General features: G+C 36.4%; 8 non-coding genes across 8 annotated transcripts; 4 read left to right on the forward strand and 4 right to left on the reverse strand.

The window, feature by feature from the left end:
- Nucleotides 1-363: 363 nt before the first annotated feature.
- TRNAR-UCU (transfer RNA arginine (anticodon UCU)) lies at nt 364-435 on the forward strand. The gene has a single exon. It is a non-coding gene; the product is annotated as a tRNA-Arg (tRNA).
- A 17,532-nt stretch (nt 436-17,967) lies between these two features.
- Nucleotides 17,968-18,038, forward strand: TRNAC-GCA (transfer RNA cysteine (anticodon GCA)). Its single transcript has one exon. It is a non-coding gene; the product is annotated as a tRNA-Cys (tRNA).
- Nucleotides 18,039-20,639: 2,601 nt separating this feature from the next.
- TRNAD-GUC (transfer RNA aspartic acid (anticodon GUC)) lies at nt 20,640-20,713 on the reverse strand. The gene has a single exon. It is a non-coding gene; the product is annotated as a tRNA-Asp (tRNA).
- A 358-nt stretch (nt 20,714-21,071) lies between these two features.
- Nucleotides 21,072-21,153, reverse strand: TRNAY-GUA (transfer RNA tyrosine (anticodon GUA)). The gene has a single exon. It is a non-coding gene; the product is annotated as a tRNA-Tyr (tRNA).
- A 508-nt stretch (nt 21,154-21,661) lies between these two features.
- Nucleotides 21,662-21,733, reverse strand: TRNAT-GGU (transfer RNA threonine (anticodon GGU)). Its single transcript has one exon. It is a non-coding gene; the product is annotated as a tRNA-Thr (tRNA).
- Nucleotides 21,734-23,693: 1,960 nt separating this feature from the next.
- Nucleotides 23,694-23,767, forward strand: TRNAM-CAU (transfer RNA methionine (anticodon CAU)). The gene has a single exon. It is a non-coding gene; the product is annotated as a tRNA-Met (tRNA).
- Nucleotides 23,768-24,220: 453 nt separating this feature from the next.
- TRNAG-GCC (transfer RNA glycine (anticodon GCC)) lies at nt 24,221-24,291 on the reverse strand. The gene has a single exon. It is a non-coding gene; the product is annotated as a tRNA-Gly (tRNA).
- An 825-nt stretch (nt 24,292-25,116) lies between these two features.
- TRNAS-UGA (transfer RNA serine (anticodon UGA)) lies at nt 25,117-25,204 on the forward strand. Its single transcript has one exon. It is a non-coding gene; the product is annotated as a tRNA-Ser (tRNA).
- Nucleotides 25,205-25,601: the final 397 nt, after the last annotated feature.

A 25,601-nucleotide genomic window follows, 5' to 3' on the forward strand; every position in this document is an offset into this window, starting at 1 on the left:
TGTATGGATTTCTGGAATTGATAATCATAGAGGAGCCCTCTTTACCATTCTGTATAAATGGACTATTCTATTTGTATAGATATTGGTAGAGGGGCGTATCCAACCCTCTTTTATCCACTAGTTACCCCTCTTTAGTTTAAGAGTATAGAGCAGTTTGGTAGCTCATAAGGCTCATAACCTTGGGGTTGCGGGTTCGATTCCCACTACCGCCTCCATACTCCTTCTTTATGATATATGCATGATATAATATATACATCATGCATTTGTATCTGGATTTTTTGATTTCCTAAAAGAGTTTTGGTCTAACAGTTTTTTCTCGGAAGAAGCAAAAAAATAAAAGAAAGAATAAAATATGAAAGAAAAGCGTCCATTGTCTAATGGATAGGACAGAGGTCTTCTAAACCTTTGGTATAGGTTCAAATCCTATTGGACGCAATCTTATTTCTATCTATTCTTTAAATAACTATACTAAACTAAAAACAAAGAAAACTTTTTTGCATGATTCAAATGAAAAAGCTTTCTCAACGATTCCTATTCTACTAACAAGAGTAGACATGCAAAATTTATTTGTTACTGAAGAGAAAACCGTTCCAGCTGTTCCTGAATAGCTTCCTTCAAAAGGATTTCCGCTTGCTCGGTGAATGTCTTGCTAGAAGATATAATTTCTTGGAATTGAGGTTTAGTATCTTTTAGATGTTTACGTAACTCATCCAGAAATTTATTTACCTGTTCAATTTCTAACGAATCAAGATATCCTCTTGTTCCGGTATAAATAGTAGCTATCTGCTCTTCCACTGGGAGAGGATTTGCCTGGGATTGTTTAAGCAATTCCCTTAATCGTCGACCCCTTGCCAATTGATTCTGACTTGTTTTATCGAGAGCAGAGGCGAATTGTGCAAAGGCTTGTAACTCTGCGAATTGCGCTAGTTCCAATTTTGATTTGCCAGCTACTTGTTTCATGGCTTTAATTTGAGCCGCGGATCCTACTCTGGAAACAGAAATACCCACATTAATAGCGGGTCGAATTCCGGCATTGAATAGATCCGCAGATAAGAATATTTGTCCATCTGTAATGGAGATTACATTAGTAGGAATATAGGCGGAAACGTCTCCAGATTGAGTCTCAACTATTGGTAAAGCGGTCATACTTCCTTCGCCTAAAAGAGAATTTAATTTAGCGGCTCTTTCTAAAAGGCGTGAATGCAAATAAAAAACATCCCCTGGATAAGCCTCACGTCCGGGAGGTCTTCTTAATAGAAGGGACATTTGGCGATAAGCTTGTGCCTGTTTGGAGAGATCATCATAAATTATTAAAGTATGCCGTTCGCGGTACATAAAATACTCAGCCAGGGCTGCTCCCGTATAAGGAGCGAGGTATTGTAATGTAGCAGGTGAATCCGCCATTTCAGCTACTACAATAGTGTATTCCATGGCCCCCTCCTCATGGAAAGTAGTTACTACTTGAGCTACGGAGGATGCTCTTTGACCGATAGCTACATAAACACATATTACACCTTGCCCTTTTTGATTGAGAATTGTATCTGTGGCTACTGCTGTTTTGCCAGTCTGTCTGTCCCCAATAATTAACTCTCGCTGACCGCGCCCTATAGGGATCATCGAATCGATAGCAATAAGCCCTGTTTGAAGAGGTTCGTATACGGAACGCCTGGAAATTATACTTGGAGCAGGAGATTCAATTAAGCGAGATTCGGAAGCTATAATTTCGCCTTTCCCATCAATAGGTTTAGCCAGAGCATTTACAACACGACCCAAGTAAGCCTCACTCACGGGTATCTGAGCAATTCTTCCTGTTGCTTTTACAAAACTTCCCTCTTGTATCATCAACCCATCGCCCATTAATACAATCCCAACATTTTTGGATTCCAAATTCAGAGCAATACCCCTAGTACCTTCTGCAAATTCGACTAATTCACCTGACATTATTTCACCAAGACCTATAATACGAGCAATCCCATCCCCCACTTGAACTACGCGACCTATATTCTCAATCCCTACTTTCCTATTATATTGTTCAATACGTTCGCGGAGAATTTTATGAATTTCGTCGACTCGAAGGGTTGCCATTAGTGTTTCTTGACTCTTTTTTCGGAAGCAAGGGGAAAAATAATGCCTAAATTCTAAACGAAAGTAGAAGTTCAAGGCCTAATTAATTTAATTATTTCTTCCATTCCAGGGACCCGAGAATGCCAATATTAGCACGAATCGTACGGAAATGTAACTCGGTATTCAAACAACTATTCAGAGTTCCTAGAGCTCCTTGTACGGCCTGTTGGAAAACCCGCTGTCGGACCTGATTCATTGCCCTTTGTTTTTCAAAATAAAGGGTTTCGTTTTTAGACTTTTCCAATTGTTCCAAACTAATAGAAGTAGCATTAATCAAATTTGCTTTTTCTCGTTCTATCTCAGAGTATCCATTCATTCGATACTCATCCGCTTCTAGTTCGACTTTCTGTAATCGAATCCGAGCTTTTTCGAGTTGCTCAATGGTCCCTCTACGCAATTCTTCTGAATTTCGAATAGTACTCAAGATCCTCTGTTTTCGATTATCTAATAAATCTTTTAATGAAAGTAGATTATTTTGTAAGTTTACAACTTTTATGATCTCTTCCCGAACCAAACATGAATCTTTCGATTCATTTGGCTCTCACGCTCCTTTTTTTTTTTCTATAGCTATTTCCATATCTTTTTTTTAAGTAATGAGCCTATCCTCTATCTTCTTTTTTATGTTTATATTTCAATATACCGAAACCTATATAAGACTAGATAAATATTAAGAGGACTCTTCCGCCTAGATAAAAATATATCATGGTCAGCAAAGTTGTTTCTTTATTTTTATTTGCCCTCTAGTTAATAATTTCAATTTCATTAAGAAAAACTAACTAAATAAATGGAAAATGAAAATTAATAGAATTCTTTTTTATTTTTTTTTTCTTCAAATCCAAAAAATTTCTCTTTTTTATACATAGGTCGTCGATTCGGCATTGGTTAAAAAAGGGCAGGGTGCCCCCTTTTTTTTTCTAGTAAATAGTTCAAACCATTTTATCGATATGAGTGTTCTATATCAGATAAATTTTACATTAGCTATTTCCCGTTTAAATTGGTACTAATACTAATATAGTTGTAGAAAGAGTACCTCTTTTTGCCTGGACTTCAAGCAGTTTAGCTTTAACCGTGTTAATGGTCTCACATTCTTGGTTTATAGAGAATCAAAGTTGATTTACCAATGAGTCGCGAAATGCTATGGTTCTTCCATATGATTTCTGAATTTATTCAGAAGTAATTCGTCGAGATCGTGCACCCTTTTCTTATTTATCCGAAAAATACTAAAAAATATTATAAAGTGCAGCCGGATAGATCCAATCTATTCTTGAAATAGACAACTCGCACACACTCCCTTTCCAAAAAAAATCAAAACACCAACCACTACAGTTAGATTTATTAGATTTGTTGCTAAAATATCGGTATTAAGCCCGAAACTGCCAGCGGATGGCCAGTGAGCTAAAAAAACGAAAGAATGGGTTACATTTTTCATATGCTCTCCTCTTATAGATAGGACGAACAAAGAACAAAGTTTTTCGATCACTTACTTCGCTCGCCCTTTTTTGATCGGTTTTTTTAATGCAAATAGATTCAATCTAGTAATTTCTTTTAGATTAAGTCTTACGTCTTGTTTGACCGGTGAAAGACTTCCTTTGTTGAAATGTTCTGTTCCCAAAATTCCTAAAATAAAAGGAAAAAACTTTCCACTTTCCTAAACTAAGGACGGGAAATAAGAAGGTGAGCATATCTTCTAAATTAATAATACTCAACTCAGCCCTTCCTAGAATGGGGTATTATCTGTCCCGATAAATAGATAATTCCAGGAGTAATAAATAGGAGTAAATTAAATAAAGTATTGATATAATTGGAATTGTGGAAGCAAATACCAATTTACTAAAAAAAGAAAAAAGTATCTAATCGAAATCGAAAGAATTTTTTTTTTAAGATTAAACAAAAGGGTTCGCAAATAAAAGCGCTAGTGCCACAACTAGTCCATAAATTGTTAAAGCTTCCATAAAAGCTAGACTAAGCAATAAAGTACCTCGTATTTTACCTTCTGCTTCTGGCTGTCTCGCAATACCTTCTACAGCTTGTCCTGCAGCAGTACCTTGACCAACTCCAGGTCCAATAGAAGCAAGCCCTACGGCCAATCCAGCAGCAATAACAGAAGCAGCAGCAATTAGTGGATTCATGGTGAGTAGTTCCTCGTGTCAAAAAAAAGAAATGGTTAAGGATACAATCAACCAATAAATTCTTACTTCTAAGCTCTATTGGGGAGAAGTAAAGTAACTAAAAAGTACAAATTGAAATCAAATTGAAATGATAATGTGAATTGTCCGAACTACATAGAAGGGAATTCCATATCCATATATCGGATTAGATAATGAATCTAACCTAGGAATATATAATATAATATCCTATATATATACATTTGTTTCTTCTATTTTGTTTGCATATTTTCTCATTTTCTATTGAATCGGATTCTAAAATCATTGCTTAAAGTGGAAACCTGCATAAAAGAGGACTCCACTTATAGACATTAAGGATATTATAGTATAGATCTAGCCTGACTCCACCCTCCTTAATGCATATATACTTTGAAAATTCCATAATATAGTCTATTCTATTCTCTCTCCTACAACTCTAGGCTATATATTCATACGCATTTCTAACTATTTTTTTGCAACCAAGCAGATTATCTGGAACCATGCATGAATTGAGCTAAGCTGCAAAAAAAAAAAATACTATTTCCAAAAAGAGTCAATTCAATGATGACCCTCCATGGATTCACCTATATAGGCTGCGGCTAATGTTGCAAAAATAAGAGCTTGAATACCGCTTGTAAATAATCCAAGAAACATGACCGGTATAGGGATTACTAAGGGGACTAAAGAAACAAGAACAACAACGACTAATTCATCCGCCAATATATTCCCGAAAAGTCGAAAGCTAAGCGATAATGGTTTTGTGAAATCTTCTAGGATGTTAATTGGTAAAAGGATTGGAGTTGGTTTAATATATTTCTCGAAATAGCTCAATCCTTTTTTGCTAAGACCAGCATAAAAATATGCCGCTGACGTGAGTAAAGCTAAAGCAACAGTAGTATTTATATCATTCGTGGGCGCTGCTAATTCCCCATGGGGTAACTCTATAATTTTCCAAGGTAAAAGAGCACCCGACCAATTCGAAACAAAAATAAAAAGGAACATAGTTCCAATAAAGGGAACCCAGGGACCATATTCTTCTCCAATCTGAGTTTTGCTCAAGTCTCGAATAAACTCAAGGACATATTCAAAAAAATTCTGACCGTCGGTCGGGATGGTTTGTGGATTCCGAACAGCTATGACAACTGAACCTAGCAAGATAGTAATTACGACCCAAGAAGTGATGAGTACTTGGGCATGAATTTGGAAACCTCCTATTTGCCAATAGAAGTGTTGGCCTACTTCTACACCCGATATATCGTATAACCCCTTGAGTGTTTTAATGGAACAAGGTATAATATTCATATTGTCCTCTGATAAAAATTGAACTTCAAAAAAGGAATTCTTTTGATTCAACCATCTCTTTCTCAACTCAGCAACTTGAAGTATTAATCTTATATTTAGGATACCAAGAAAGCACATCAGATCATAATATATATCAATACCCTCTAATATATATCAATATTCCCCTTCTTTTTTCTATGCAAAAAAAATTCTATGCAAAAAAAAAGATATAGTAAAGTAAGTGATTCCATAAATTTACGCAGTTGCCCAAGAATTCACTATATATTCTTAATCAACGATTTCTTATATAGAGAGAACGGCCCTCACAAATTGAAAATACTAATTTGTTAAGAATCAATCGAATTGAAGTCATAGTGTCATCGTTGGCTGGAATCGATATATTCGCGAGATCCGGGTCACAATTTGTATCGACTAAAGAAATAGTAGGAATCCCCAAAATGGCACATTCCCGAAGAGCTATATACTCTTTTTGCTGATCAAGGACGATCACAATGTCTGGCAATCTCGTCATATATTTGATCCCGCCGAGATACCTTTGCAAAGTAGATAATTTTCTCTTCAAGATTGCCACATCTCTTTTTGGGAGATGGTGGAATTTTCCCATTTTTTCTTCTGCTCTTAAGTCTCTAAATTGAGAAAGTCTAGTTTTCGTAATCGACCAATTCGTTAACATACCACTGAACCACTTTTTATTAACATAATGACAACGAGCCCTTATTGCAGCTGATGCTACTAAATCTGTTGCTCTTTTTTTGGTACCAACAATTAAGAAACTTTTTCCCTGACTTGCTGCATCAAAAACTAAATCACAAGCTTCTGATAAAAAACGAGCCGTTCTAGCGAGATTTATAATATGAGTACCTTTACGCTTTGCCGAAATGTAAGGGGCCATTTTAGGATTCCATTTCTTAATACCATGACCAAAATGAACTCCTGCTTCTATCATCTCTTTCAAATTAATGTTCCAATATCTTCTTGTCATTTTTTCCACACTTCCTTTTTTTTAATCCTACCATTCCATTACGGAATTTAGTTCTTTTTGAAGATTAAGAAAGATCCGAAATAGCTTGAAATAAATAATAATTGTTCCGAGAGAACCTTGTACTAAGATAAGAGTTGGCCATTGATACATGGTATAAACATAACCACCTTAATGAATTAACTGACTTGTTTTACTTATTAAAATAAAAATCTTAAAAATCTAAAATTTGACCTGTTAGTGTTCTAAGTTCAAAAGTCTAGTAAAGTAAAAAATATTTTTATGGGGGTTCTTATGTCTCATAAAAATTGTTTGTTACGTCAGAATCTGAAGAAACTAATTCTGTATGGAGAAACAAAAAATCTCTCATTTCCGAGCGCGAATAGATTTTTTTTTTTTATTTCGAAATAAAGGTTCTTGTCTTGTGGGGAACGATGCACAAATTTTTGGAATCCGGTACCAACAGGTATAATCCCCCCCAGAACTACGTTTTCTTTCAAGCCTTTCAACCAATCAATGCGACCTCGTAGGGCAGCTTTTGCTAAAACTCGAGCAGTTTCTTGAAAACTTGCTTCAGATATGAAACTTTGGGTATTCAGGGAAGCCCTTGTTATTCCCAATAAGATTGCCCGATAATAGATCGATTCATCCAAAGCTCGTCCTGCTCGTTCCGCTCGCAATAGTCCGATTAATTCCCCAGGCGAAAAAACATTAGACATTCCATCTTCGGAAACCCGCACTTTTGATGTTACTTGGCGTATAATAATCTCTATATGTCTATTATGGATCTGTACCCCTTGGGATCGATAAACCTTTTGGATTTTATTAACCAAAGAGATACGACTTTGGGCTATGGTTAGCTCAGCTCCAATCAAGAATCCCCAAGGGACCCCAAGAATTCTTGGTATACGCTCATTCCAATCCTCAATTCTCCTTTCGAGATTCGGGGATAATGAATCAATTGAACGCGCTTCAAAGATTTGTTCCACTTTTGGAAGACCTTGCGTTATGTCACTAGATCTCGATTTTTCATATATAAACGTAACTAACCTATCTCCCTTGTAAAGGATTTCTCCATAATGACCATTAACAGTTGCTCCTGTAGTGGCCAAATAAGGTTTAGCTGCTCTTATAACAAAGGAATTCATATTTACAATGAAAATTTGACCGGATTTTTTTATGTGCGATTTAAATAGACATACATTTTCACAAATAAATTGTCCAAGGTGAATTATTGCCAATGTCTCTTCCCAAGAATCATGATGGACAAAGTGACAATTCAAAAGGAATGGATCCAACATTATGTTACTATCGAAATTAGAAATCCTTTTATTTTCATCTATTAAAGAGTATTTAAGTTCTTGAAGTACTTGGAAGGTTTGTTTTAAATTGTCAACGAACAAATATTTTTTTAACAGGATTTTATTATGCGTTAGTAAATAGTAAGATGAAGAAAAATGCGATATACTAGCTACAATAGCGCCTAAGGGCCCAAAAATTTCTCGAATAGGAATTCTAGGATTCCATTCTTTTATCGCATTGGGATGTTTTGAATTCTTGAATAAACCAATTCGAGAACAGTTGGATGCCGACAAAATCATCAAAGAGTGGTATTCTTTATTTCGATTCAACAAAGTGCCAATAGCTTCTGGATGTTGGCTAAGTGATTCAATCTTCGCCTTGGAATAAAAAGAATTGATATTGGCGCGATCTAACCTATTATGGGGAATCGGTCCTGCACTTGTCCTACCATACCTTTTTCGTGTATACGAAATAGTGGACTTGACTAACTCAATTCTTAGGAAATCGCGAATAAGATCATTTGCTCTTACCTCAACAAGGGAAGCACCAGCCTTTTCTTTTTCTTCTTGTTCCCAATTCACTACTAAGCAAGTTCTAACAAATTGACTATTTGTGTGATAAATTCTTTGAGTTAACTTGCTATTTTCATGAGAAATAAAATTGACAAGTCGAATTTGGAGATTATTTTCTTCTTGCAAGAGATCCTGCGGGAAAAGTGTTGCTAAATTTCTTCCTTCGTCCATTTCATATGCCACTGTAGGGCGAACGGAAACAAAATACTTTTCCTTGCTCTTGAGAATTTTTTTCCGTTGAACATAGACCCAATTTTTCCTTTTTTTTGATTCCTTAGAATCTTTTTTTTGTCTTTCTGGCGGTATCAAACAGCCACCTAATATCTTATCCGCCTCTTCAGGAAAATGAATATCTCCGGAAAATATTTTGAGTTCCGTATGGCTTTTTTTTCTCTTCACTCGGACCAGTCCGCCTAGTCGACTTCTTGTATTTTTTGTGAGTTGTGTATTCACTCCAATAATACTATTGTCAAGTATCTTTAGGGATGAAGATCTCGGCAAGATATGAAGTTCTTGAAGAATGAAAAAAAACCGATCTACTTCTTTTTGGTATTTTAGACTAAATTCTTTTGTTCCTCGATGCTCAATCAAACCCCCTCTTTTTTTAAGATGGAATCTTCCTCTGGGCTCTCGTATTCGTCCTCTGAATCTTCTTCTGAGTCTTCCTCTAAAGTACCATATTTTTCCTCTGCGCTTTCCCCGGGGCTGCCATATTCGTCTTCTGAGTCTTCCTCTAGAGTTCCATATTCGTCCTCTTGGGTCCTATATTTGCTCTCTGGGCTCCCATATTCCTCTTCTGAGTCTTTCTCTAAAGTCCTATATTCGTTCTCTGGGTTCCCATATTCGTTTTCTGGGCTCCCATATTCGTCTTCTAGGGTTTCATATTCGTATTCGTCTTCTAGGATTCCATATTTAGATTCTTCTAGGGTTTCATATTCATATTCGTCCTCTCGGGTCCTGTATTCGTCTTCTAGGGTCTCATATTCCTCTTCTGAGTCTTCCGCTCGAGTCCTATATTCTTCTTCTAGGGTCCTATATCTAAATTTAACAATTCCTGAACCCTTTTTATCTTTTCTGTATCGGGGATCGTCAAAATAAGCAAAAATAGTATTTCTACGTAAAACACCCATAAGGGGGATTTCAATCGAAATCCCAAAACAGGATATTAGTTCTTTCTCTTGTTCTTGATGATATTGTAATGGAATGACGAACCTATTTCTTCGCTTTTTCGCCAACAAATCTGAATTATCTTGAAAAATAGAAGGATAGATAAAATTCCAATGGCCATTGGACATGATTCGATCCGACGTTGAATAATCAAGAATTTCCCTATCTTTTTTACCATAAGTATTCATTTGATCTTGATCCTTGTGGAGTGAAAAAGACGCTATACTGGATCTGCACATACTTACTGACAATATCCATAAATGGCTTGTTTTTGGTAATCGGCGAAGATTACCATATTGATATTCGGGCGCATGGTAAACATCAGTACTCCAGTGCATTTCGCCGTCTGATTCAGAATAAATATGCTTTTGTACCCTTTCTTTAAAATGTAAAGTGGACGTTCCGGCACGAATCTCCGCAATTACTTGTTCGGATTTTACATATTGATCATTTTGCACTAGAATCAAGCTTTTTGAGGGAATATTCACACTATATAGAATATCTTGACTCTGAATAGTTACATGCAAGTCTATATAACATAGAAAAGCAGGCTGCCCATGACGGGTACGTGTGGGGTGAACCAAATTCTCATTGAATTTTATTTTTCCATTCGAAGGGGATCGTACAAGGTCGGCAGTACCCCCTGTGAATACTCCGCCAGTATGAAAAGTTCTTAATGTTAGTTGAGTCCCTGGCTCCCCAATTGATTGACCTGCAATAATACCTACGGCTTCTCCCAATTCGACCAGATCACTATGAGTAGGACTCCGGCCATAGCATAATTGACAGATCCAAGAAGTGCTTCGGCAAGTAAAGGGGGTTCTAATATATATTGGTTGTGCTCGAAATGGTTGTGCTCGAAAGGCAGTTATGAATCGATTGACTAATCCAATTCCAATATCTTGATTTCGCGCGGCAATGCATCGTGAACCGATATATATATCGTCTGCTAATACACGACCAATTAGTGTTTGGACAAAAAGTTTTTCCGTCATCCCATTTTGAGGACTTACAGAAATACCTCGGATAGTACCACAATCTCTTCTACGCACAATAATATGTTGAACTACTTCAACAAGTCTACGTGTAAGATATCCAGCATCTGCTGTTCGCACAGCAGTATCTACAACCCCTTTGCGGGCTCCATAGCAGGAAATTATATATTCTGTCAAAGAAAGTCCCTCGCGTAAATTGCTTTGAATAGGTAAATCAATCATTTGTCCTTGAGGGTCCGACATTAATCCTCTCATACCTACTAATTGGTGTACTTGAGATGCATTTCCTCTGGCTCCTGAAAAAGACATTAGATAGACTGGATTAGAAGGATCCGTTATCCGAAAATTTGAATTCATTTCTTGTTTCAAATATTCACTTGTCGCATACCATATCTCAACAGATTGGCGTAATTTTTCTACCGCGTGTACAGCCCCATAATAATAGTGTTTCTCCAAAAGAAAACTCTGTTGTTCCGCGTCTTGGACTAACCATCCCTTAGAGGGTATTGTTAAAAGATCCTCGATTCCTAACGAAATCGATGTAGTAGTGGCTTGATGGAAGCCCAGAGTCTTTAGTTGATCCAGTATATGGGATGTATATCCCATTCCAAAATGATCTATTAATCTGCTAATAAGTCGTTTCATACCAGTTCCGTCTATCTCTTTATTATGAAAGACCAGATTGGCCCGTTCCGCCATACATAAGTACCCCCTTTTCGGCTGAGTAGGATTCGACAATTGCTGAGTAGGATTCGACAATGGGCCTGAGTCAGTGATTCGAAAATTTAATTAACTTAATTGCCTCAATCTCAATCTGGATTCGCGTGGCAAATAATGATGATACTAGGGAAATCGGAATGCCCCCCGAAAGGGGAGGGGCATCGCCGAATCTAACTTTCTTGTTTAGGTAGTGTATGAATAGGCCTGACTAAATCCTTGTATGGCTTCCTCTATTTCTCTATAAAAAGAAATATGACCAAGAGTGGTTCGAATGTATATCGAACGAATTTCTTTTTTTCTATTTCCCATTATTAGATAGTGGGCATAAATCTCATGATAAGTCCCCAAAGATTCATATTGAACTTCAATCGGAACTTCTCTTGACCCAATGACGCGTTGATCCAGGTTCCATCGTAGCCACAAGGGACTATCTAAACTGATTAGTTTTTGTCTATAAGCTCCCAGTGCATCATAAGAACTAGAAAAATGGGGTTCTTTATCTTTCCTATATTTAAAATTATTATTATTATTGTAATTTACTTTTAGATTTGGGTAGTTTCTGCAACTATTATATCTATTTGCACAAATACCTCGACGCTTTCCAATCGTTAATACATAAAGCCCGATAAGCATGTCTTGGGTTGGTACGCAAATAGGATCCCCAATAGCGGGAGATAAGAGATTCATATGAGAAAACATAAGTAAACGGGCTTCTGCCTGAGCTTCCAAGGATAAAGGTAGATGAACAGCCATTTGATCTCCATCAAAGTCCGCATTGAAACCCTTACACACTAATGGGTGTAAAGAAATAGTACGCCCCTCTACTAAAGTGGGTTGAAAGGCCTGTATGCCTAATCTATGCAGGGTAGGTGCTCTATTTAACAGTACAGGATGTCCCCGCATAACTTCTTGAAGTATTTCCCATACAATGGGTTCTTTTTCCCAAATTTTCCTTTTAGCAATCCTTACATTAGAAGTGGCGCGTTTCGTGATTAAATCGCGAATTACAAATAGCTGAAAAAGCTTTATTGCTATCTCTAGAGGTAATCCACATTGATGTAATGAAAGCGAAGGACCCACAACAATGACAGAACGCCCCGAGTAATCGACCCGTTTCCCAAGCAGAGTCTCGCGAAACCTTCCCTCTTTACCTTCAATTACATCTGAAAGTGATTTGTATACTTTATTGTGACCATCCCTCGTCGGTTGCCCGCGGGACCCACTATCAAGAAGTGTATCCACGGCTTCTTGTACCAATTTTTCCTGGCACATTACTAAATCTGCTGGCGCTAATTCACTTCTTTTTAATAGATAGGCAAGATTGTTGTTCCGACGGATAACTCTCTTATAAAGTTCATTAATGTCTGAAGTCACTACTTTATCTCCAGACCTATAAACAATAGGTCTCAATTCGGGAGGAAGAACCGGTAATAAGCACAAAACCATCCATTCTGGTTCTACATTTGTTTGAATAAAATGTTTCGCCAATTGCATGCGTCTAATCAAAAAAACTTTTCTTATTCGTCTTTTTCTATCTTCCCACTCATCTCCACTATACCCCTCGTCTTCTAATTCCTTCCATTCGACCAAAGAATTCTCTATAATAATTCGCAAATCCAAATCTGCTAATTGTTCTCTAATAGCACCTGCTCCTGTCGCAATTTCCCGATTTCGAAATGTTGCAAAGCCTGGGGTAGAAAAAAAGGGAGAAATGCTGTGGTTACAGGATGCAATTTCCTCTTCGAATAAACCTCGTAATCGTAAAAAAGTGGGTTTTTTAGTGCTGGGCCTAGCAAAAGAGAAATCGCCGTATACTAGGCCCTCCAACTTCTTAAGAGGTTTATCTAAAAGATTCGCGATATAACTAGGAAGACCTTTCAAATACCACACATGAGTCACGGGACATGCGAGTTTGATGTATCCCATTTGATATCTTCGTATCCGAGAATCCACAAATTCGACCCCGCATTTTTGGCAAAATCTTTCGTCTTCGTTTTCAGCTCCGCTCGCTCGAGAATTGCCACAAGCGCAAATCCCGCTTTTTATGGGTCCAAAGATTCTTTCGCAAAACAATCCATCTTTTTCTGGTTTATCGGTTTTATAATGAAAAGTAGAGGGCCTTGTGACTTCGCCAACGACTTCTCCATTAGGTAGGTTTTTGTTAGCCCAAGCCTTTATTTGTTGAGGGGAAACGAGTCCAATTTGAAGTTGTTGATGTTTATATTGGTCAATCATAAAATAGAAATAAGAAAAGAATTTATATTTATTCCGATCAAACTTCCTCCCTATTAACCTGGAAGTTCTTTTCAGATACAAGGAAATGATTCAGTTCTAGAGCCAAAGATCGTAGTTCTCGAACGAGCACTCGAAAAGATTCTGGAGGATCCTCATGATTAGGTATTCTTTTTCCCCAGATCGTAGCATTAAGTATTTCTTGGCGAGCTATAAGATGGTCAGATTTATAAGTAAGTATCTCTTGTAAAATATGAGCAACACCAAATCCTTCTAAAGCCCAAACTTCCATTTCTCCTACTCGTTGTCCCCCTTGCTTGGCTCTTCCTCTAACCGGTTGTTGTGTAACAAGTGAGTAGGGCCCAGTAGAACGCCCATGAATTTTCTCATCAACTTGATGAATTAATTTTAAGATATAGGACTTCCCTATTAGAACAGGTTGCTCAAAGGGGTCGCCTGTTCTTCCATCAAATATTCTGCTTTTTCCCGGGTACTCGGGTTCAAATACCCATGGATTTTTTGTTTCTTTACTGGCTTCATATAATTCTGAAAACACAAGTTTTCTTGAAGCCTCTTGCTCATATCTCTCATCAAAGGGTGCTATTCTATAATGTTTCTTTAGCAGATCCCCCGCTAATCCGAGCGAGCTTTCAAATATTTGTCCCACATTCATTCGGGAGGGTACTCCTAAGGGATTGAAGACCATATCAACGGGTGTTCCATCTTGCAAATAGGGCATATCTTGCCTAGGCAAAATTTTGGAAATGATCCCTTTATTCCCATGTCTTCCGGCTACTTTATCCCCAACTTTGATTTCACGTTTCTGTAAAATATATACACGAACCATTATGTCGAGCGGGTCCCTTTGGATCCATTTCACATCGATAACGCGCCCTCTTCCACCTATAGGTAATTTCAGAGAAGTTTCTTTTGAAGTGGAAACCTCAAGGCCAAATATGGCCCGTAATAATCCAGCTTCCGCGATATAAGATGATTCGCTCGCTATCTGAGGCGTTAATTTACCTACTAAAATATCACCAGTTTCTACCCAGGATCCCAACCTAACAACTCCATTTCTGTCCAAATTGCGGAGTAAATGTTCTTCTAGATGTGGTATTTCTTTAGTGATTTTTTCAGCGGAGCCCTGGCTTGTCGTATCCGTCTGAATTTCATATTTCCGGATGTGAAAAGAGGTATAAATATCTTCATATACCAAACGTTCGCTAATTAGTACTGCGTCTTCAAAATTGTAACCTTCCCATGGCATATAAGCTACTAATACGTTTTTTCCTAAAGCAAGTTCGCCCCCAATTGTAGCAGCTCCTTCTGCTAAAATTTGTCCTTTTTTAATGGATTTACCCCGTGGAACCCGGGGTTTTTGGTGCATACAAGTATTTTTGTTAGAGCGACGGTGGTTAACTAAAGGAATACTTATAGTCTTCCCACTACTTGATAAAAGTATCTTATGACTATCAGTAGAAATGATCTTTCCCTCGCGTTCGGCTATAATGGAAACCCTCGAATCTAGAGCTGTTTGGCGTTCCAATCCAGTTCCAACAATGCATTTCTCGGACCGAGAAAGCGGAACTGCTTGGCGCTGCATATTAGAACTCATTAAAGCCCGATTCGCATCATTGTGCTCAATAAAAGGAATGAGAGAACCCCCAATAGAAAAATATTGGAAAGGAAAAATACTTCTAACATGAATCTGTTCCCATGCAATAGTCAAGAATTCTTGACGGTATCTAGCCGGAACAACCTGTTCTTCCTGAATACCTTGATTCAAGGACAAAGAATTTCCTGCTGCTATCATATAATATTCATCTCTATTTGCGTGATAGATAAACCACCTGTCTCTCTTTTTTTTCTTTTGCTTTCTCAGCAGATATTTCATAAAACGGACTCTCTATGGATCCCCACAAGTGATCAATTCTCGCATGAATTGTTAAGGATCCAGTAAGTCCAACATTGATTCCTTCAGACGTGTCAATTGGACAAATACGCCCATAGTGACTCGGATGAATATCTCGGCTCCGAAAACTTGCGGTTCTCCCCGTCAACCCTCCAGGACCTAAACAACTCACTTTTCGCCCATGAACAGTTTGTGTCAATGGATTCGTTTGATCAAAAACTTGAGATAACGGGTATGTGCCAAAAAAGGTCTCATAAGTAGTTATTAATAAAATTGAAGTTGAAGTTGGAGTTACCAAAGTTTGGGGAGTCGGTTTCGATTGACGTATGAATACTCTACGAATAGTTTTTTGAACTGCATGTTGTAAACGACCAAGAGCCAATCCGAATTGATCTTGTAACAGATCCGCAACCGAACGAATACGTTTATTTTTCAAGTGATTCATATCGTCATCGTCAAGTATACCCGTTCCAAATTTCATTCCAATCAAATGATCCGTAGCGGCCAATACATCTCGTGGTAACAAGAATGTATTGTTCTGAGGAATATCAAGATTAAGTCTCCGATTCATATTTCGTCGACCAATCCTTCCTAATTCACATTTTTGTTGAAAAAATTTCTTTTGTAATTCCTCGCATAAGGACTCCGAAAATACCAGGTCCCCACCTACACAAGCAAATTGTTGATAAAACTCCAAAATAGCTTTTTCTTTTGACTCAATCCTCTTCTTCTCTTTAGCATTCGGGAAAGACAAGAAAATTTCAGGGTAGGAAACATTATCCAGAATTTCTCTTAGATTCGAACCCATAGCTGATGATAGAACTAGAATAGATATCTTTTGTTTTCTACTCACGCGAGCCCATATCCTTTCTTTTTTATCAATTGCTAATTCCGATCTCCCCCCCCAATCTGATATTATAGTGCCAGTGTAGATAGAAATTCCCTTATGATCTAATTCCGAGCGGTAGTAAATACCAGGACTTAGCAATATTTGATTGATCACAATTCGGTATATTCCATTTATAATAAAGGTTCCTAAGGAATTCATTATAGGAATGTTTCCGATAGAAATGGTTTGCTTTTGCACATCGAAACCAAAAATTAATCTCGCAGATACATATAATTCGGAAGAATAGGTGAGTGATTCATACACAGCATCTCTTTCTTTTATCGAGGGTTCTAGCAGTTGATATCCTTTCGCAAATAATTGAAATGCAATTTCGTGATCTGGATCTTTAATTGTTGGAAACTTGTCAAGTTCTTCTGCCAAGGCTTGATTAATGAACCTACAAAATCCCTCGAATTGGATCTGACTAAATCCGGGTATTGTGGACATTCCCTCGTTTCCATTCCGGAGCATCTTAATCTTAAGTTTCCTGTTTATCAAAGAAAAATTCCATTATCAGCTCACTCTTCATCAATCCCTATGGATCGATCTAGCAATCATGGAATCTATATTCTGTTTACTGAATCACATGAAATTCTAGGGAACTCCACATACGTATTTCATATATGTATTTCATACATATGAATAGAGACCATTTGGACGAAAGTTCGAGTTTGCCAGGGGTACAAATGAAATGAAAATGAATTGATAAAACATTCCTACAAAAAAAATTCTGCCACTTATACTTTATGTTATGATATTCTAATCAGATTGGATGGCAAAGATTTCTCATTTTATCTCCTTTCTATGAATGTAATAAAGCCGTAATATAATATACTAGAAAGTTTGACTTTACTTCGATTTAGAATAGCGTGCTTACTTTAATTTCTCAAAATAATTTGAGGGTTCTTTTTTATTTCGGATCGGAGTAGTATAATTGCTAGAAAATTCAGTATTTCATTGTGGAATTCTAAAATAAAGTAAGTCCCTTTTTTAAGTACATGCCAATCTAGTTATCCACCTCTCCCCATATCCATGCTTTTCTTTTATCGTAATTTCACTTGGGTACGCCAAGATAGTCAGGTTATACTCTATATCAGAGCAAATTTCCTTTTTTTATTCAAGATATTTAATTTAATACTTTGAAAAATTAAAGCATGATTCCCCATAGAGATATGTACATAAAGGGGATCTTTGGATAATAATGCTGTTCGGACCTAAAGTTTACCTATACACGGATTAAGCATAAAGCCATAATATTTTATTATGCCATTGAAGGGGGGGGGAGATAATACCGATTTAAGAGTAGTTCACTACTGCAATAAAAAAAAGAGAATTCTAGTTAACGGTTCCAATTTATTCTGAATTTTGCAGCCTGTGAATAGAAATCCACTTTTTCTTCTTTTTCATCTCAATAGAAAGAAATGGGAAGTTTTATTGTGTTAACAATGTATGTTTTAAGATAGAATCTATCGAGGAGAATAATAGAAACTGGATCAAAAAAAGCAGGAATAGATTTTTTGAAAAAGATTGGAAAAAAGTAAGTAGAATTATATTCAAAATAAAAGGGGCTTTTCGTAAGAAAACGTGGATGAATACTTGCTGTTTTCTAGATTTTTGATCGGATTTTTTGGCGGCATGGCCAAGCGGTAAGGCAGGGGACTGCAAATCCTTTATCCCCAGTTCAAATCTGGGTGCCGCCTGATCAATAAAATACTTAGGTTTTTTTTATAGTGCTGATCGAATTCGATAAATTTTTACTTCGCATAAGTTCGGGCAAGAGAGTAACTGGGCCTGCCGATACTGGGTTTAGAGAAACCATACCATAGTTCTATCCTCAAACTAGGGTTAGGGTTTGTTTTGACGGTAGTGGCCAAAATGGTTATCAATAGGGGTGAGGTAGTGTTTCCTTATTCTTTTATTATATGAATTTGAATTGGTTCTTAATTGAGATTCGATTTGATAATTTTAAAATACGAGGATAAGATGTCAGAAATCTTGGTATCCAAAGAAAGGTCCCTAAGGGGCATTCTTTTTTTTTTTCAATCTAAGATTCAAGAAGGGACTCCACGAAAGAATATCAAGACTTACTAATTATTATACATTTTTTTATCGTACATCTTATGTTACCTACATACACTAAAGTAAGGACTACTTAATTCTAACGAGAATCAGATTAAATAGGTCGATCAAAAATCAATTTAGGAGTTGTATTATGGATAAAATCTCTTCATTCTTTCATAGAATGATACAAAGCAAGGCTGCAGGGTTTAGGTCAAAAATAAACATTAGGTAAGGTAGGTATCCAATAAATATTTATCTATCGATAATTTTATGGTATATTCGGGCGTCCTTTGCTTAAAAAAAAAAAAAAGAGTAACAAAAGGAATAAAAAATCTTCCTATTCCCGCTTCTTCTATTCAGGACATCATTCCCGTACTCTTTCTTTTTTAAGGAAAAAAGGGCTATAGTATCTCGTATTTTTAATGCTCTCTAATTCTACCAGAATTCCTATAAGAATTTGTTAGGAGTAAATTCCTTGAACTGATTGATCCATGGCCTTAGGGCGGAATCCCTTTTTGACTCTGTACCCTTGATTCCACTATGATTATTGATCAATAGTAGAATAATCCCTTCATAGAAATAGGAGACATAATTTAGATGGATATAGTAAGTCTCGCTTGGGCTGCTTTAATGGTAGTCTTTACATTTTCTCTTTCACTAGTAGTATGGGGAAGGAGTGGACTCTAGGGATACTACTAATTGATTAAGTAATCAAATTGTTGTATCAATTCTTTTCTTTAATGGATCATTTTGCATTAATCATTTTGTCAAACGTTATTCTTTAATCTTTTTCTTTAGTTTTGTTTCACTCCTGTAAGAAACTCTTGTATTGTAAGTTGTAATGTAAGAAAGAGCCATTATACCAATTCAGAATTTCTACTAGAAATGACGAATGGTTAAAAAAAGTTCTATACATAAGAAAATTAGACTTTCTTCCACGGAACTATTCACGGCATATCACACATTTTCCATTTCCTTTTACTTTTTACTATAGTCTATTCTTCATATTATTTTTCTTTCCTTCCATGGATTCTTTGGTCAAGAATTGTCTTAGATTTTTTTATTTTGACCTGATTGAAATTAAGTGGATGCAATGAAAAAAGAAATTGAATTAGACTACTTAACTATTTCAATCTACTAATCTATTCTATGTAGATTCAAAGATAATATAATAGAAAGAATCTAAAGTGTCGTAGAAAAAACTATATGTAGTTCTTTCTACCACACTTTAAGATTCCAACCAGATCCTTTCATTTAAGACTTGGATTTTTTTTATTTAATCCCTTTTTAATTTCTTCAATGATTAATTGGAATTCCAATTAATTATTTTGGCTGACTGTTTTTTACATAAATAATAAGTAAAAAAGAAGTAGGAACTAGAATGAACAGTGCAGTAGCAATAAATGCGAGAATATTGACTTCCATAACCTCTTTATTTTTTATTTTCACAATAACTCGGGATGTAATCCCATGGAGAGGAAAAAGGGGTATCTTGTAAATTCAAGGGTAGGGCTTGCATTCTGATAATACTGAATCAATTCAATATTATGAATATCGGATCTATCAAATCAATTCATGGATGAGAGTTATATTTCACGGATGAGAGTTATATAGTATAACATAGGAAGATCCTCTATCCACACTAAGACCAAAATGGGTTTTTTGATTGGATTAGGAATTCCCTCTTTTTTAATCCTTTTTCTACTTTTTCTTTTCTATATCTCTAACCCACGAGCTTTCTTAATCTTATACTTTCTTAATCTTATACAATTTCCCTTCCTTTTTCTTATAGTTATACATACAATTATGTATGTATTATATGACCAACTTTCACTTTCTATGGGTCACATAGACATCCAAATAAGCAGTAGAAGTGAGATGGGGAAAAGAGGTCTGAAATAAAAAGGGAATACGATTTATGTATGGATTCCGGTAAAATACCGGTACTCTATTCCATAAGAGTGGAATAGGAAATTAAGATGAGGATGGTATCATCATAAAGAAAGATAGAGTAATATAATATCCTAAATTCTACTAATCCACATATCGTATGTGTGTCTTTCTTTATCGATTGGGAGTAGTGAAAAAAAAATTCCTATATGCCCTCCCTCCCTCTTTAATGAGAGATGCAAAATAAAAAAGTGAAGTAAGGGTGCCCTGTGGGTATTTGATCTTGCTCCCTGCCCCTTTTTTTCATGGAAAAAGGAAATATCAATTTCTCCATTCATTGAACCCTAGTTCGGGACTGACGGGGCTCGAACCCGCAGCTTCCGCCTTGACAGGGCGGTGCTCTGACCAATTGAACTACAATCCCCGCGGGGTGTATGGCATACCCATTCTTAAATAGAACCATAAGAAGATTCGATTCGTCTTTCGTACTCTAAGAAATAGACGAATCATATACTACATACCCACATATTATATTATACGTGGGTATAGTGAGAGTGACATAACTAGTATGTCGTGATTTTTTATCACTAAAAATGGATAATAATCCAGCCTTCAATAAGAAAAACTCTTTTGTTTGTAAGAAAGGAATGAGAGAGATATGGATTAGAAAAAAAAATTTCCCTTTTTTCTTTATCTTTTATTTCTATAGATCAGACATTTTATTTTATGGAAGAAAAACAAAAGGATTTAGTTCATACTCACGAAGCCCTAGATTTTTGGTTTGGGCCGAGCTGGATTTGAACCAGCGTAGACATTGTCAACGAATTTACAGTCCGTCCCCATTAACCACTCGGGCATCGACCCAGGAAGAATTTATTCTAGGGTTTTTGCTAATCTATGATTAACCTCCTTTCATAATACTCCCTACCCCCAGGGGAAGTCGAATCCCCGCTGCCTCCTTGAAAGAGAGATGTCCTGAACCACTAGACGATAGGGGCATCACTAGACGATAGGGCCATATACAACCGCTCGTGATTATACTATAATCATAGTATGAGCAGTTTTTTGGAATTGTCAATATACTCGAAAAGTATAAATAGATCCAAAGCAAAGAGTTTTTCCAACTTTTCTGTTATGTTTTCATCTAGGATTTTTTTTTAGTTGATCGTTATAGATTAATTCTCCGTGCTTCATTTAGTGTTCATACCAAAAATGCATCCATCCCGCACTAAGTCATAAAATTCTCTAAAAATATAGAGAAAGTTTCAAAAACAAAGAAAAAAAGTGAATCAATTTAGTAGAAAAGTACTCTATCAGATTCGAACCAACGACTTACGTCTTAGCACGAGATTACTCTACCACTAATTTAAAAAGCCCTTTATCGGATTTGAACCGATGACTTATGCCTTACCATGGCATTACTCTACCACTGAGTTAAAAGGGCTTTTTATTTAATTCAAAAATTAGCCACTTGGATTTCCCATTATGGGTCTACTGCATAATGTACATATTATATATATAATATATAGAGATAGAGAGAGAGACATTATGTAGAGATTGTATATGTATATATCGATATCTTGAGAGCTCAAAATAAAATTAATAAAAAAAAACATACCCTACATAACATATCCAACTCTTCTTGGTTCAGGGTTTTCCGTTTCCGAAGACTAGTAAAATAGGCGGATTCTGGAACCCCAAGGATTCAACGGTATATGGATATGGAAAATATAAGATTTCCGATCCTAGCGGGAAAAGGCGGGGAACAGATACCCAATAGGATATAGGATCCTTGGGAGGAACTTTTGGTAATGGCCTTGATCCTCTATGCTATTTTTTATGTGTTCTTAGTTCTATTGAACTTTTTGCATTCTTTTAAACAAGAATCTAATAAACTAGAATTGAGTCAGTGGAAAAAAGGAGAGAGAGGAAAGTGTTAAATGGAGAGAGTCGACTAATCAGAGACTTTTAGGATCTTCTTTACATCAGGTAAATCTGTCGGCCCTGTCCGTTTTTTTCTTTAAGTTACGACTCTTTGCTGCTTACTTCTATCAAGCCATAGGGAAAGTCTATGATGAATTTGGAAAACTCATCTCACTCTTACTCTATGGCTCGGACTTAATGGGGGAAGAAAACATCTTCCATAATTTCTTTTTTGTTCAATTCTGGACAAAAAAGAAAAGGAAAAAAGGAATTTATAGGGACAGTGTTACCCCCTATATCCCCTAGTTTATATTGTAGGAATAATAAAACAATTTAGCAGTCTGACACACTTACGTCCTTGCAAAGTAAATAATTATTATTGTAGTCGTAACCGTAGAATAGGATCCTAATCAAAATAAATACATTTGGTTCAGGCGCTATTAGCATGGTAAGAAAAGATTTTTTTTACAGACCAGAGGGGCTATCTAAATCCTAAAGTAAAGGCGAGCGATCGAAGTAGAAGTACCAACGGCTCAGTGTCATGAACCTTCTCCATCTGATTCAATAAGGGGGAATTAGCCTTCTTGTCAAATGGCTATCCTTGACAAAGGGTACCATTTATACCATAATCTACAATGTAGCGGGTATAGTTTAGTGGTAAAAGTGTGATTCGTTCTATTAATAACTGAATTTGAAATGATATACTTAAGGCATCCTTAAGTTTTTTATTTTTATATTCCGATGAAAACTTTAGTTCTTATAAAGGATTAAATCCTTTTCCTCTCAATAGCATATTGAGGAAGAATATACATTCTGGCGATTTGTATCCAAAGACTAATTTAAATTGCATCCAAAATAAAAATAGGATTATGAGTACAGAGTCGCGAAGCATAATTTTGCATTGGATTAAGTATTCCAATTTTGAAAATATGAGTAAAGGATCTATGGATGAAGATACAAAAAAGTTGATTTCCAATCGTAACTAAATCTTCTTAAAATAAGGAATAAGGAAGCCAAATAGCTAAAAAACGATAGTTTTGGTTTACTAGAACCATCCGCATATTGTTTCAGCTCGGTGGAAACCCAATTCTTTTCCTCAGGATCTCTTGAATGAAATTAGGGAACGAAGTAAGTAGATTAGATGAATTTAGATAGAATTTCTATCTCCTACTCTATAAGGATCATCTAGAAAGCGGAGAGCTTTGGTTCCATTCAAATAGAAAAGCTGACATAGATGTTAAGTGGTGAGAATATCCATAAAGGAGCCGAATGAAATCAAAATTTCATGTTCGGTTTTTGAATTAGAGACGTTAAAAATAATCAACCAACGTCGACTATAACCCCTAGCCTTCCAAGCTAACGATGCGGGTTCGATTCCCGCTACCCGCTCCATTCTGTATAAAAGGAGTATTCTATTTGTCTAGACATGTTAGAGGCTTGTATTCAAGCCTTTTTTGTCCACCAGTTTCTGGGTACTCCAGAGCGGAGTAGAGCAGTTTGGTAGCTCACGAGGCTCATAACCTTGAGGTCACGGGTTCGATTCCCGTCTCCGCACTTAGCAGTCTGTATAAAAGGACTATTCTATTTCTCTAGATATGTATGGTAGAGGGGCGTATCCAACCCTTTTTTATTCATTAGTTCCCGGCCCTAGAGGGCAAAATTGAGCAGTTTGCGAAGTCACTTGCCTTCAAAAAAAGAAGGCGCAAGGCCTCTCCCTACCCTGCAGAAAATAAAAATGAAACGAAAGGGACAGTCTACCTCTCCCTTCCCTTTAAAAAAAGTTTGCCCGTTGTTTGTCTCAGTTAATACCCAATTTTTGGAGCTCTGTTGGCGAGTTCTATTTCTGCCTCTGGAGCGCCCTCTTTTTTTGAGTGGGATGCAAAGGAAGGGTAAGATAGTAAGGGATACGGCACTAGACTAACACCTAATTAATACTTAATTTAAATATAAGTAGTTAAACAGTTAACTAGACTAAACTTTTTATCATAGTACTTTGATAAATTAAGCGGGCGAGCGGCGGGAATCGAACCCGTATCTTCTCCTTGGCAAGGAGATATTTTACCATTGAACTACGCTCGCTACGGTATATATTTTATAGCGTATATCCGCCTGGGTCGACCTTCTATGTCTGGGTCGACCGTTTCATTTCATTTTCTATTATATTAGAGTTTTCCTTTTTTTATTATCTGTCAATGAATATTCTAATGGGAATGGAATTTCATAATACTGAAAGAGAAGAGCTAGCAATTCGGAACGCAAATTGCGTTTTAATACGTCTCACTATTCTAATTTTTTAGAAGAAATGGCCTTTATTATTTCTTTTTTATGGGGTTAATAAATATTAACCAAATTTCATTTAAGAAATGAGAGAATTCAGAATAGCTACGAGAAAGACTAGTCCAATCCATAATGATGTACCGGAAAATACAACATTTTTATTATTTGACCAACCATCAGGAGAAGCAAATACAAGGGGTACACTAATTACTAAGACTTGAGGAAGTCGCAATTAATGCAAAAACAGCTAATTGGAAAGCAATAGTCATATTTCTAATCCTCCAAGCTACCATCAAATAAAGTTGACTACATATTTGATCCCTCACTTAAACCAAAATTGTAAAAAAATACAAGAAGTAGGAGGGGTTTAATCATGAATCCATTGATTCTTCTCTTTAATTCAAATTTATTACTTAAACCGCTTTTTTATTTGGATATGGGGGTGAGAAGAGATTATTTACTCTTTATTTCACAAGCGGGTATAGCGGATCCTGTATCCGTGTATACAGTATACAGAGATATATCGAAAAGGAACTTGTATCTGATATCTTTCTAGAGGCTAATAAATCTTTTTATTTTTTATATGGCTATGTTCTATTTGTAGGAGTAAAATAAGGATTAGGCTGTGGAGAGATGGCTGAGTGGTTGATAGCTCCGGTCTTGAAAACCGGTATAGTTCTAGGAACTATCGAGGGTTCGAATCCCTCTCTCTCCTTTTGCTTATTGAATACGTTTGTTTCTTTCATTTTTATTTATTTTTTTTTTCTGTCCCTTATCTTTCTTTCATAAAAAGGAATGAATGGCTCGGCTAGATGGAATAACCGAGCCAGAAACAGAAAAAAAGTAGAACAGGTATAAATAAGAAAATCTTAGTTAAGAGGGTTCATGTAAAGAACAGGTTCCAAATCACGATCGATTCCCTTTTCAAAACCTGCTGCAGCAGCTCGGGCTCTTCCTGCATGCCATAAATGGCCCACAAAAAAGAAGAATCCTAGAACAAAATGAGAAGTTGATAACCAACTTCTAGGAGAGACATAATTAACTGCATTGATCTCGGTAGCTACGCCACCCACGGAATTTAAAGAGCCTAAAGGAGCGTGGGTCATATATTC

The sequence above is a fragment of the Triticum urartu genome, unplaced genomic scaffold, assembly GCF_056163025.1.
Source record: "Triticum urartu cultivar PI428250 unplaced genomic scaffold, HENAU_Tu73 scaffold192, whole genome shotgun sequence".
Lineage (NCBI taxonomy): Eukaryota > Viridiplantae > Streptophyta > Magnoliopsida > Poales > Poaceae > Triticum > Triticum urartu.